The sequence below is a fragment of the Cyprinus carpio genome, chromosome B1 (assembly GCF_018340385.1).
Source record: "Cyprinus carpio isolate SPL01 chromosome B1, ASM1834038v1, whole genome shotgun sequence".
NCBI lineage: Eukaryota > Metazoa > Chordata > Actinopteri > Cypriniformes > Cyprinidae > Cyprinus > Cyprinus carpio.
In genome coordinates, this window is record NC_056597.1 from 38,536,892 (window position 1) to 38,552,750 (window position 15,859).

Below are 15,859 nucleotides of genomic sequence, written 5' to 3' on the forward strand. Positions count from 1 at the left end.
GAGAGAGAGAGAGAAAAAAAAAGAAGCGAGCACACGTCCTTATGTACACAAAACCCAGACCCTCCACCCTATAACAAAATCGACGGGATCAGATGCGATCACGTGTCGCCCCTCACTGTACAGCTCAACTCATACGGGGCAAGATACGCGCTCGCTGGTGTAGGAAGCGCGAAGAGTCAGGCAAGTCTTCCTCAAAGCGCTGCAATGACAAGCTCGAGCAGCTTACACAGTCACAGCGAGAACGGATATCTTTATTAAGCGCGTGTCTGTGTGTGTGCATATATGTGTTTGTATGAATATTTCTGCAATATATTTATTCATGTTTCGTCAACGTAAGTAATTTTGCCGTGCCTTTAGAGTTTTTTGAATGTTTAATCGGGACTGTCATTGCACGGTGGCGATCCAGTTGTAAACCACAAAGTTCAGGCGGAGCGCCTTATGCTGTGTCCACAAATATATTAAGAGTTTTCTTTTATATAAGTAGATTCAATATGCATGCTTGCATACAGTATAGTTTGCAGTGAACTGAATTACTTTATGTAGAGATGCATGCGTGTCCTCCTGAATCAACCGGACCATTGCTCCAGTTACAACAGAGTTGCATCACGGAGTTTTGCTTGTCGCTTTTCTGCTTCGCTCCCCGGCTAATGAAGAGTCCGGTAGATACTCAATTAGATAACCAATTGTGATATGTAATTAAGCTTATCAAAGTAATCTGCATGGTTTATTTCAGATATTATTTGATATCCGTGCTTAAAAGTGTTGGTTCACATTGAACAAAGGCAAATCCGCATGACAGTTTAATTGTAAAGAGTTGTTGATAGTTAAACAACGCCTTTTGCTGATGAGACAAATAGATTTTACAAAAACATTTAGTCAGATTTTTTTATTTTTTTATTTTAGAGTGATTTAAAAAAATATCCAAGAGATCATCAGCCTTGACAGTGCACCCGGGCCTGTTGAGTTTACTGGAGTTGACCTTAGCCCAAACTTGACGTAGGCCTACCCTATCACCCATCGGGTCTTTAGATTATGTTAAAACTAAATAAGTAAGCATATAAACATTTGTGCACCGTGACACCGACGCAAATCGGACAATACAATTAGAAATTGAGCTGCGAGTGAACTTTTTTATCCCAGAGGTCAAATTTTTAGGTCAGCCTATCCATCATGTTAATAAACATACAGTTACAAATGTGTAAAATTAAGTTCGGGTAACATTTTATATTGCAATGTCTATGTTCAAAACATGTTACTATAGATGATAGTAGACTAATAACAACGTTTTTACGCCGCGAGGTATTTCACAGTTTTTTATAGCGAGTGTATGTTGGTCATTTGAAACACATGGTAACAAACGTAATGTGAAATGACATGTTAAAAGTTTTCATAATGCAGTGCAAAATTAAATGTCTGCCATTTAATAATTCTTTTATAAATCACAGGATTCTGCCCTTGTGAAACAGGCCCACAGACGAACTTTTCAGAGAGCTGTCACCCGTTTCTCTACACGGACCCAAAAGTTCATCTGTGAACAACCGCGGAACAAACGTGTTCCTTTATAGACCTATGCAGATCATCTGTGGTGGTTTATGACAATGCATTTTGTGGTAAAGATTCAAAAAGAATAAATTACTCGCGACCTCTCTTTGTATTAGCCTATGAAATGTAACTGACGAGAACTAAAGAATCTCTATATATTTGCATTTGCTTCATAACAGCTTCGAAGATCCCAGTAATATTCATGTATTATAAAAAATAACAGGTTATTTAAATGTCAGTGCAACAGGTTGAAGAAATAGAAAATTAAATATGATTTGCGATCATCAAGCAAAATGTTTAAAAGTAGCCTATAATTTAAATATAGCATATTCTTCCATATGTTTTTAAGTAACATGTAATCTCAAAAGTTTAACATGAGTTTAACATATTAACTAATAGCATATGTGATCATTTTTCTCCATGTTTTGGAATAAATGCTGAATGAGTGTTTCTAAGGCCGTGAACTGACAACTATGACACAGAACGGATTACCTAAATGCGCATTAATGCAAAAATAAATTCTTTAAGAAGCACAACTATCGATGAGTTCAGAACTGCCCCAGAAGACACCAAAATGTTTAATGTAAATTTCAGTCAAAGAACTGGACAGTCATCTAAACTATAAAAACCCCGCGAATCCGTGTGAACAATTCCAATATTAGCCTAATCTCTGTGAATAAGAGAATGTTTCTTGCCATAATTGAACGAATAGATGTGAATTCGTTTGCTGAAGGACACTGTGACGTCAAATGCGTTGTGTTTGTATTTCTATGAAACAGCAACATTGCTACACAAGGACCAGTTTTTAACCACTGTTACCTCTTACAGGCTTTCAGGGGATTAAAACAATATCATGTTTTTAAGGGAATGTTTTTCTTCTAACAAAATGATTGGCTTTTTTTTTGGAATCTATTTAAAAATTAATAAGCCCATGTTCACTATTATAATTTGACGTGAGCGAATAATAAGAATTGAATTGTAGCTGCTAAAATAAACAGTCTGTAAACTTTATCAGTGTTACAGGGAATTGTATTAATGATAATGCCATTAATATATATACTACGATGTTGTGCCTGTCTCTTATTTGACGCGGATTCGTGAAGAAAATGTTAGCTACGTTTGAGCACACGCTAGACGAATTAAACGTGTGGTAAAGTTTTGGATGTGTGATCTGAGCGCAATCTAAAGATATAAAGCTGGTTTGTATCCGTGTACGTGGGATTGTCGCCTAACTTTATCTCTTCGGCGATTCAGGGAGACTCTGCAAAACCGCAAATATTTTAAAAAGTGTCAATACTCCTAGATAATGAGATGCTTTTACGCTCTCTTTGTGTTATGTAAAATCCGTGTAATATTCTACGCAGTTTTATGTTGTTATATTCGTTATGAACACGGAAATTACTTAAAGCAGAGGCATCCAGAATCATTTACATTAACATAAAATAACAATTAAATAATTTCTGGCATTCACGGATTCCGCGTAATTATATGTTTTACAGCATGAAATATCCTCCAATCGACTTCTAGTTGATTTATGCGAAGGACATTAAAACTTATACAGAGACTTGAAAGACTTCAAGAAATTAAAAAGCAGAGATGAAACAAAAGGTTAATAGCTTTCTTTTTTAACCGCTTGTTAAAATGGAAGACAATAAAATGACAAAAAGCTTTAAACATTGACTGTTTTGTGTCCACAGTGTTATATTAGCTTTTTGATACGAATGACTGAACGATTAAAAAACGTCAATATGCATCTTAATCCAGGTTTATTAATTCAGTGTGTCGTTTATCCAAAGTGACTTCTGCTTTGAAGCTGAATTGATGGAACTGTGATTGCTGCACTAGACCCCTATCTGTGTTTAGGTCATTTTTCATCCTTGTAAACTTCAAACTATAATTAATTAAAGTACAGGCTTGACATACCTTTTCAATGTGATGATCTAATCCAGAAAGTTTTGCAGCACCCTCTCTTTTCAGTATCTCACACCTGTCACAGAAGAACATTTAAAAGAAGTGAGGCTGTCCCTCGCCCACAGATTGTCTATCTATATCCTCATCTCCATCCCTCATGCTCCCTGTCTCTCCCTCACCATCAAGTAAAACGGTTGTCTGCACCTCTCTGGGTTCATCCTGGGTGTGCCTGTGTTCATGAAAGTCTGGGCAAACTGATCTAGGATCAGATTCCTCCTCACTTTACAATGATAGCGACCCAAGCCTATTTATAAAGAGTTGCTGGCCTCTTCGATTACATACCCCTCTGCCTCTTCTCACAGATCCCCACTGTATCCAGGCTCCCTCGACTGCCCTGTGAAACCAAACAAGAAAATGGCCACAGAGGGGAATTCAGAAGGGTGTGTGAGTGAGTGTCTGTACTAAATACTATGCCCAAAAATATATTCTGACTCAATTGGCAGAAATACTCCTGACTTTTATTTTGAGACACATATGTATGATAAATAACAAAGAAAAAAGTGGAAAATTTCAATGCTGATTAACTCTCTGAAAATTGACTGACTGCTCTATTTAATACCCTGCTATTAATTGTCCTTAATTGATTTTAATTCTTGATTTAACTTTAATCTACCTAGTTTCCTGGCTTCTGTCCGGCAGGCAGGTCACAAGAGATGTCAGTGGGTCTTGTGTATTTCTGTCTAGGAGATGACAGGCCCATGAAGATATTAATGAGTTTGTGAAATGCAATTTTCTGAGTAATTTAACAAGTATAACCACTGCAATTCCAAATGGCCCTGAAGTAAATCAGACATTAATGGTGAGAGAATTAAATTAATAATAGTTTACAAACTGTAAAATGTTCCTGGGGTAACTTTTAAATTATCAGACCTTATAATAAATAGCCTAAATAAATGTAAAAAATAAATAAAATATCTGTCCAAAAATAGCCTAAATAAATGTAAGGTAGCAAACAGCAGGTAACAGCTGCAATTATTAAATTTTTTTTTTTTTTTTTACTGTGTAATAACCTCTGAAAAAATAAAAGGTACAGCGGAGACAATCAGAAAAACTCCTTCATCTATAGCAGCAAGTGTGAGAAAGATTGTCGGTTATTTAAATCTGAAGCTGTGAGAGATTCGGTCAGCGATTTCGGTTATTTAAATCTACATAATAAACTTGCACTTCAGCAATTTAAACATTTTCTATACATTCAATATGGCAAGAAGCACATGTTCCTGGATCAACATCCTTACAAGACTTTTTAGTATCAACCCTTCTCTGTGATGTCAGAGGTAGGTTGATCCAGGAACAGCAGGTCCTGCTTGTGTCCTGTGGCCTGTTTCTGAGCAGCACTAGCTGGGGTGGAGGATGAAAACAGTTGTGAATTTTGAATTGTGTCTACTGACCAGACCAAATTAAAACCAAACTCACAGCAGTCCTGTTTAAATCATACAGACACACATGCTGTCTGTAACCTCCCTGCCCAGCTGCTGTCTGACTGCATGACGAAGCTTCCAAGCAATAGAGAGCGAATACCAGAGACTTACTCTCCTCATATATTGCCTGCCTCTCCTCCTCTGATCCACCCGCCCATCGGACCCGCAGACTGTCACGCACCTGCTGTGCGAGTGTATGTGTGCATGTGTCCGTGTACATGTACCAGAGTTTATGTGCAGGTATGTTTGTTTGTAGCGCAGAGGCTTGTGTGTGCGTGTCTGGTACGGATCAGGGCATGCTTTCCTGGCATCCCAGTCATTTGCACTTGCTGGTGAGGCTTGCCAGCCACACCACGCTTCACCCTGTGAACATGTTTTCAGCCCCGACACGATGGCACTCACTAGCTGCAGACACTCCACTGGCAGAGCCTCTGACCTGGACAGAAATGCATAGGTGGCGGTAAAAAATGAAATATGAATTATGAATGAATTCAGAGACTCTTTGTACATGCCAGCTCTAACTAAGCTTGTGCTTGGAATAGCACAAGTGTACGTGTAATATATGATTATATGAATTATGAAACAGAAATGGCCACTTAGCAGCAGGGTTGTAATCGTCAACTAAAACTAAAACCATAAAAAAAAATCCAAGACTTGAAATAAAATAAACAATAATTGAAATTAAAAAGAATATAAAAACTTTAACTTTTTTAAATTTTATTTCAGCTAATGCCAAGACAACAATTTCTTAAAAGAAAAATGAAACTAAACTAACTAAAATTTAACTATACAGAACAATATAGACTACAAAACTATATATATAATTTCTTAAAAGAAAAATGAAACTAAACTAACTAAAATTTAACTATACAGAACAATAATGTATAAATATAAAGTAAATATAAAATATAAAGAAATTTAACAAAAACTATACATATGTGCATTTACATATATAGAATATATATATATATATCTACTATATAAAAAAAAAAAAAAAAAAAAAGGTTCTGTCAATTATTTACTTACAGTCATCTTGTTCCAAACCCATGTGTTATTGTCCATGAAACTATATATATAGAAGGCAAAAAGGTTAAATCTGTTCAATCGCGACACACATAATAATTTTAGTTTAATTGTGCATATTTTTGTACTCATATCTTGAACTTGGGGAGCATTTATGTTAATTTTGGTTTCATTTTTTTCCTAACCACAGTTAATTTCCAACCCTGATCTGAAATCATATCATAGATGTAAAGAACATACTGAAATTGATCTGCTATCTTATCTATAAATATAGTGCCAATGAAACCAATGAAATGTAATCATTTTGTACAGCATACAGGTTGGAACAACATGAAGGTGAGTAAATAATCACAAATCTTTCATTTTTTTAAGCATTCCATTAAGATTTCACCTTTGCTCCCCTTCAGTATTCAATTAGGCCTACATACTTGTATATAAGTGTGTATTTGTATGATTTTATGCAACAGTATAACCATATGTCTTTAGTCTTGCACATTTTGTGTATTCATGCCTCCAAGGGGAGAAAGAATATTAGTGTGCAAGCATGTGTTTTTGTTCTTGCTCATGTATATGAGCTCACATATTTATGACTGTGTTCCTGTGTGTTTGTGTAAGACCATGTGAGCATGCATGCTTTCAACAGAGAAGTGGATGTGTGAGTGTGTGAGAGAGGATCACACTACCAGATGGCCACAGGGTGAGATGATGATGCTTCCATAAGGTCACTGGTGCCGTTCTGTTAGAGCAGTCATTCAGTTCAGACTGAATCACCCTCCACCAGCCTGCAACCCACTCTAGTACACAACAAAAGAGAGAGAGATAATTATAGTGGCGGACGTTTGAGTTCGTCTGTTTGCTGTTACAGCAAAACAACCACTGTATAGGAATAAGGTCAAAGGTCATATATTCTATAACCTGTTTCTTTATAATAGAGCTCTGTGTGTTAGTTATGACTACACTACAACTGCACAGGAGTGTGTTTCCTGTACAACGACATAACTCACTGATTAGCCTCCATAGTATGATGCATTGTTGTGGAAACTAAATCCCTTCATTTATGCACATGTGCACTCTTCAAAAACGACGCTTATTGAGGACGCGCTAAAAGTTATTGATTATAATGTATATATATTTAAATTGAATTAAAGATATAAATTGTAGTGCATGTTAGCTTGCTTATTGTGCCCAAAAGCATAATTTATTTAAAGGTTTAGTTTTACTCACCTTCAAAGGTGTTTGTGGCTTTCTTCTTTCAGATGAATCCAGTCGGAGTTATATTAAAAATTGTCCGTGCCCCTCCAAGCCTTTCAGTGGGGGTAAGCGGCTGTCGGTTGTCAACATTTCAGAGGACTTGAAATAAAGTGTGCGCATCCATAATAAAACATCCCTCACACGCCTCCGGGGGGTGAATAAAGGCCTCCTGTAGCGAATCCATGTATTTTCGTTTTTTTTTATTTTTTTTCCATGTCGTTTCAAACCTTTCTTTTGTGGAACATAAAATAAGGTATTTTCAAATAGAATACCCTTAAAGTAAAGTTGGTATTTTGAAGACTGTTGTCAACAAAGCTGTTTTGGTTACCAATGACTTTCATTGTATAAACAAACAATGCTGAGCTGTTTCTCAAATTATCTTCTTTTATGTGCCATAATTTATGTTAGGCCGTTGTAGCCTACATGTTTATGTGTAATAATTTTTATTTTTTTAAATTAAAAAAATTCTAAAGCTACAATTTGTAATGTCTATACTTGATACTTTCTCATTTAACACAAAAATATCTTTAAATAATCTTTTGTGGGTATTTTCACAGTAAAATAAATAGTCAAATTTATTTTGCGATTAATTTGATTAATTAATTCGAAACATTATGTTGTTAATTAGATAAAAAATTTTAATCGACTGACAGCCCTAATATATAGATATTATAATATAGAAAATATATAGAAAAATATACAAAATATTCACACTGCACAGTAAAAACAGCAACACTCAAGAAACAACAATCATGATTTATTTAAGAGTACAAGAGGATATTCACAAAAGAATATATTTTGAAGAATGTTGGAGTCCAAACAACTTCTGACCCCATTGACAAAAAAACACTTTTCAAATTTTCACAGAAGAAAGTAAGTCACACAAGGGTGACTAAATGATGGCATAATTTGCATTTCTGGGTCAACTGTCCCTTTCAGTTTTAAGGAGGTGTGTTATAAAATACACCTTACTCCTAAATTTATCCTGATGACAAATTTCTATATGTGCCTATCTATCAGAATTGGCCTGTAATTCCTGTTGCTGTATGCAACAGCTGAGAACAGCAGCATAAACACAGTGAATGTAATAAGTCAAAGTTAGTACAGAGTTTGTTAGTATCGTTTGTTAGTGTAGGATGGTCAGGTGGGGGTCCAGGCTAATCGAGGGTCAGCATATGTGGATCCAGAACCACAGTACTGATGCTATCAGCAGCCCACAGCACAGCCATGTGGAGGACAATGGGTAAAATCACTGAGACCACCTCTGACAAATACAAAGCTGACTCAGGGTCTGGTTGTGTCTTTCACACATGCATAAATACACTTAAGCAGATTCCAGATCAGATTCTCCTGTTAAATATATGACTGGCCACTGCACCGCTGCATCTATCTATCTATCTATCTTTTTTTTTTTTTTTTTTTATCTATCTATCTATCTAAAGGTAAACCACAAAAATAATTTTATAATTTTTACTTGTCTCTTCTTTTCTTTAAAAACAAACAAAGAGCAAGGTTGCGATGAGGCACTTAAAATAAAAGTGAACAAATAATTTTTTTTTGGATGATCTAAAAGTAGAAATGTGAAGCTTAAAATTTTTATAAAAGCACCTTCTTTTTTGTAAAAAAAATTTGAGCTGTAAAGTTGTTTAAATAATAATTTTCAAAGTCACTTTAGGGTTTATGGTGTAACTTTGTAATGTCAAAATGGATATAATTGATATAATGTCCAAATATAATTTTAGAGAGAAAATGTTTTTTTTTTTTTCAAAAATCATACAGTAATATTGTTTATGTCTAGTGACTGAACTATTGAGACAGTATTTTAATGGTTACAAATTGATCTCATGCACTTTCACTGAACATGCTTAACTAATCTATATTTTTTTTTAGTAATTTTGTTTATGTCTATTATTTAACAAAAGCATAGATAAGTGGTGATTAATTTTTGTGGTGCATATGCCATAAATGCTATTGACTGAGTTGTACTGAACCCAGATTATTTCTTTAATTAAACAATTTTAAACTTTGTCAAAGGCTTCATCAAGGCTTTGTCAAACCAACATGATCCTGAGGAACTTTTCTAGTTTCGCTTTATTGTCTCATTGTGTGACCTTCACTCAGTGTGTATAATGTCCACAACCGCTTTGTGCTGTCAGTCATAGGCACAGAGAGGTGAGAGTGAGCTTATGTGTATGTGTATGTGGAGAATGAGACTTGTGCATGGGGAGGAGGCCAAGCATGGGTCCACGATGGACCAGAACCAACATTAGGGATTAAAGTGAAAGAAGAGAGAGAAACACTCACACACAGAGAGAGAGAGAGAGAGAGAGGTGTGGATGATCCACTGAGTCTGAGAGTAGGAGGGGGCGATCGCACCCTCCAGCTCTCTCCAGCCTGCAGACTGAAGGCTCTGCTTTGTGTTCGGTGGACACAGGCGTAAATGTCCCTTTGTACTCACCCAGCACTTCAGATACACACTCTTCTGCTGGTCACATGCACACCCTGTTGACTTTCCTCCCACATGCATCCAACACATCAAAACATGAGGAGAGAGCAGACAGTGTGAACTGGCAGATATGCTAATTCATGGGACCAGCGCTGGTTCAAATGCTGAAAGCAAACCTAAAAATAAGCTGTGATTGGTGTAGAAATAAATAAGTCAGTAGCAAGTTTATGAGTTAGAAACTACAGAAGCAGAACTGTCAGTCGAACTACTGCAAGATGTAGATTAAGGACTCTTGTAACCTGACTGTAAATTTCATTTGAGCGATCAAAGTAAGAAATGCATCGACATGCGGTTGCACTGTTAACCGTGACATGGACTGTGCACTGTGTACATGTATTTTTGAAAGCTCTTCATCCAAATGTACTGCACCCATGAGTCACAATCAATAATGACTCACACACACACACACACACACACACACACACACACACACGCACACACAATTGAGATGTTTTCCTATTCTTTTCTGTTTCTAAGAAAGTTCAAACGCAACATTTTCCACAAACTTCCATTTGATAAAACATCAGTGGAAGTACATTAGGTGATATTATGCTACATTACTGATTCATCCAAATTTATGTGAAAATACAAATTTTTTTAGCAGTAGCTTTTTTGCCCTTGCATGTACCACACATATAATATTTTCTGACTCACCATCAGGAATGATTCACACTAAGTTCAAATGTGAACTAATAATACACTAAAGGACTAAAGCATAATAATAAAAATAATAATAATTATTATTATTAATAATAACTTACATTTTATTATTATTATTATTATACATAATTATATTTTAGCAAAATGTAATATACAAGAACATACTATATAAAATTATCATGAATATATAATAAACACATATTCAGACTAAATTCATCTTTACGTTAATATTTCAAAAGTTTTATATGTAATATTAAAATACTAAAATATTAAGTATTTTTACATGCACTGTATTGTTTTTTTTTTGTTTGTTTTTTTTTTACATATAATGTAGGCATTTTGTATGCATAAGCACATCTGGCTTTTGGTCTTACGTAAAAACCATCTCATTACTGCCGTTCTGTGTGCAGCATTTGACTTATATGATGTTTCAGAGCAGTTAACAAGAGCTTTATTGATGAGCTCGTTGTTTGCGTCTGTTGCCCCTCATGTGATCTTATTCAGATCTTGGCTCTACCTTTTAAGCACAACACATTGAGCACATTCTCTCATTCTCTCTATCATTATATGTGCAGAAAGCAGCCGGACATTTCGAAACAAAATTACAGGTTTGTGAGAGTTTGTACCGTAGCGGAGTCAGGCCAGGTCCCCTTTCTTTTACGAGGAGCATTTAGCATTTCAAGCAAAAGGTCCATAATGGCATGCAGGACTTCTCCTTTTCCAATCAAAAGGTCCATTTTTACATTTGTGACATGTAAAGAAAGTATTTTACAAGGAGCGCAAAAGAAATGTGTTCACTTTAACTTTCTGATCAATTTTGGTTGATGCTTTCATGATTTTCTGCAACCTCAAACAGGGCTGGCTGGCCTGAAGTTAGGTGACACAATCACATAAAAGCAGCGCAAACGGTGCTTGGTGACTCTATTGCTATAGAGACCATCGTCATAGCAGGTCTCTGTGGAAGTGCCCTTGGTGATCTGGTTCTGCAAGTGCATTCTGAGGAACAGGTTTGACAGCATGATCCCTGTGCTGATATTGAGACATGCTACTCATTATGTCAAATTTATGAGAGATTGATCATGGAAAAGAAAACAAACATGGTACACAGAAAACTAGACATCAGAAATGCCCTCTGCATGCTCAGGTTTGTTGACATGTCTTTGAAGGCTGGGTTTTTGTAAAAAAAAAAAAAGACTATTGCTGATAGCTGAATTTGCTTACGGCATCTTTAAATTGAACAATGTATCAACAGCATACACCTCATTAAACCCAGAATCCTACAAACAGAAGCTCTGGTTGTAAACTCTAAAAGTAACTAATTATTCTATATCAATATAAGCAACTCATTAAACTATATCTTAGGCTATATTCTGAAAATGTCTATTCCTAAACTTGGAGCAAAGGTGTATTTAGGTAAGATTTTCAGTTAGAAGAAACAATGTCCCTCGTACTTGAATGTTCAGTTTTCATTAAAGCGGTCATGAACTAAGGAATCAAACTTCCCTTGATTTGATATGTATCAAGATATTTATGCAGTTTTGACCCAAATCACCCCAGTGTCCATCTATGAGGAATGTATGTTGTTGAACGTTAGCCAATCATAGCAGTGGGTGTTTACTTCCGAGTCTACAATCTGCCAAAAACAGGTTTTCAATTGTATTTGTTAATTAAATGAATTATTATTCAAATAACTTGGACATTGTTCTGTAAATTTTGCAAATAACCTTACCTTATTTTAACATCTTCATGAGCTCATGCAACTGTACGCTAAGCGTGAGCACAGATGTTCTGTATACCCACATTACAAACTAGGAGAGAGAAAGAAAAAGATAGATAAAAATAAAGCTACTGGTAATCAAGCAGACAAAAGAGCACAAAATGACCACACATGAATCAACACAATCAATAAACATGACACACACAAAAAAATTGCAAATCTATATGACAAATACTGACTATATTCATTGATCTATATTTCTGCGTGCACACATGCAGAGTCAGAGGTGTCTAACATATCTATTGTTTTGTTTGCTACAACAATAAATAGGCACGTTTGCTAAGGCAAAATTTACTCTTTCTCATATTTATGGTATGAATAAAACCCTAGGTGTGTAACTCGCTCTAAACCATTTGTCAGACGCATGTCTAAGCAACCAGACATTTAATTTTTATCTGAAACAATCCTATAGACATGGACTTGTCTGGACACATGTGACCACCCTGATACACTTGAACCAAATGCAATCGCAGCCACTCAGAACGCTTTAGTCATGGTGGCGGCTTTTGTACTGGCAAGCTCTACTCACATTACTTTCAGAAAATTGAGGCATGAAACATACATTTCATTAACAAAGAAAGTCCATGTGCAAGAACTTGAGTGCTTCACAAACTGCTGAGCGCTGAAACACATGTTGCATAAAAGCCAGGAGTAAATGAACGTAGTGTCTGTGTGTGTAGACGGAGGGGAACCAGGGACACACAACTTGCCATGCTTGTATCGATCGTGCTGCAGCCAGAATGTATCTACATGCACAAGCCCTGAGGCTCTACAAGAGATGGACGGACAGACGGACAGAGAGACAGAGACGAAGTGCTGGAGGGAGGGGGCTGCTGTTTGTGGTGGGGGGATGTGGGAACAAAAGGCTCCTAGAGTTTTACTCCTGCTCCTTCTGAAAGAGCGTGTAAAGAGGGAGAAAGAGAGTGAGGATGAGAGAGCGAGAGAAAGAGAAAGAGAGAGAGACTGCTGGCTCTCCTGGCTCTGCTCCAGAGGATGATGTCATGGAGTATGACTTCACCATGCAGTGTCATCACTGCCCCCCCCTCCTCCTCCCACTCCCTCCTTCCTTGCATCCCTTTCTCTCTTTCTCTTTCTCTCGCCACACACCCTAACAGAGAAGGTGCTGCTTCACTCATCCGTGCCAGAATGATAGATAAAGAGAGAGAGCGAGGAAGAGAGAAATTGGGATGGAAGAAACGGACAAAGACGACAACAATGAAAGCAAAACTAGTGCTCCTCTGTGCAAAAGTCGCTGCCACGGCATTAAGAGTGTTGTGGATGTTTCCACGGCATTGCTATGTGGTCATAAAGGTGTTTTGAGCGTTTTTTATTATGTTGGTATGCTTTTGCTAACATGTTATGTGTGGGCCGCCATGTTCCTAGATACGACTACTGTCTGCCTCTCAGTCCGTCCATTCTTTATTCTGTGTAAGACAAAAGAAGATATTTTGAAGAGTGTTGCACCTGTTTTCGTCTATATAATGCAAGTCAGTGGAGTCCAAAACAAAAACAGATTCTTTTGACTGATATTGTATGAACATGAAGAAAACATTTTTTCAAAACATCTTTAGAACAACATGAGGTTGAGAAAAACACAAAAGAAAATATTTTTCAAAATATCTCAACTGTTTTTGGCTATACAATTAAAGTCAGCTGGGGTCCAAAACAATACTGGACTCTATCAACCTTTGTTGTATGGACATTAAAACAAACAAACAAACAAACAAACAAAAATTGTTTTAAAAATATCTTTGGAACAACATAAGGGTGAGTAAATGACAACATAAGAGTAAGTGACACACAAAATAAAACATTCTTCAAATTATCTCATCTGTTTTATCTATATTATGAAAGTCAATGAGATCCAAAACAATATAATAATAATAATAATAATAATAATAATAAAATCTGTTTTTTTTAAACAGCTTTAGGAAAACAATAGATTAAGTGAAACACAAAATAAGATATTTTGAAGTCTGTATTTATTTATATAATGGAAGTCAGTGGGGTCCAAAAGCACATTAGACTCTACTTTCATTTTATGAACAATAAAAAACAAGCAAACATTTTTAAAATATCTTTGGAACAACATGCCAGTGAGTAACTTAACAAATAAGGGTGGAGCCTTTATTGTACATTTATTTACATTCCTAAAGTAGCCTTTATTGTATGGACATTAAAAAAAACAAACAAACAAAAATAATGAACAACATAAGAGTAAGTTACACACAATTAAAACATTCTTCAAATGATCTCAACTGTTTTGTCTATATAATAAAAGTCAATGGCATCCAAAACTATTTTTAAAAAAAATCAATGTTTTTTTTTTTTTTTTAGAAAAACATGAGATTAAGTAAAACACAATAAGATATTTTGAAGTTTTTTTTTTCCTTTGTTTCATAATGGAAGTCAGAGGGGTCCCAATCTACTGGACTCATCATTAATGATAAGATATGGTCATGGCCAGTATGGCATTTAAATAAATATAATATTGAGTGAAGGAAGCGGTTTAAAAGAGCCTTAACCCTAAAGGTTTCAGACACAATTAGGTATCTAGCATCATTAATGATAAAATATAAGGCCAGTATGGCAGGTAAATAATAGAGGACAGGAAAGTGGGAAGACACTGAGAGACACTGGATAGAAATAGATATTGAGAATGCGATGAGGCGATGGGGAGGGGGTGGGTTAGTTTAATTACATTTCTCAGTGCCACTCTTCTGCCATACGGACCAACAGTCAACACACACACACACAAACACACAGCAAGACACAGAAGGGGTGGTACAGTCTCTCGCTAACCATTTCCTCAGTTCTGCACAAAGAGATAGCAACAAACACACTCATGAAACATAACATAATGTAAAAACTGTAGACACTGAAGTATGTCAGTCATGACAATGAAAAACCTTGGAACATGCAATGATACAGCCCAATTTAATTTCAAATTTAATGAAGATTATTATCATTCTCATTACAGTAATTGTTGTCATTGCCATCACCATGAGATTTGATAAAATATCCTGGATGCATTTATTTGTTTTGTTTGTTTATTAAACAGTTTATGAAAATTGAAAACCAATACAATAAATACACACACACACACACAAAGCCCTACACACATATCATTCCAAACCTGTATGACGTTATTTTATTTATTTATTTTTTTAAGAATATATTTTGAAGATTGTTGGTAACCAAACCATTTCTCAAAATATATTTTTTATATTCAGCAGAGGAAAGAGAGTCATACAATTTTGGAATGATGTGAAGGCGAATTAAACATTTTCTCAAGTTTTCTGAAATGAAACCAAATGGACCAAAAAAACTAAACAAACAAACAAACAATAAACGCAGTACATACATTACAGCTTTGAGTAAGAAATAGTCAGAATTTATGCTAAAAATCTTTGCCTCTTCTGCTGTTGGCACATTTTATACATATTTAACGTTTGCTCTGTTTTCACACAAATTTATCATATGGCTTTAAAAGACTTGGAAAATAATGCTAGAATCACATTATTTTTAATTAATTAATTAATTTATTTATTTTAAATACTTTTCACTTTCATTGTACAATGAACAAAAAAATATTCACTGAATTTACTAATTTTTTTAAGGTATGTGGTTGCATTCAATTTATTTAAGCTACATTTAAATAAACAAATTTAGCTGACTAACTTTAAACTTTTTTTTCGTTTTTTCTTTAAT

General features: G+C 35.5%; 1 long non-coding RNA gene across 1 annotated transcript; it reads left to right on the forward strand.

The window, feature by feature from the left end:
- Position 1: 1 nt before the first annotated feature.
- LOC122135997 lies at positions 2-7,672 on the forward strand. Its single transcript, XR_006153849.1, has 3 exons — positions 2-3,901; positions 6,267-6,290; positions 7,211-7,672. It is a non-coding gene; the product is annotated as an uncharacterized LOC122135997 (long non-coding RNA).
- Positions 7,673-15,859: the final 8,187 nt, after the last annotated feature.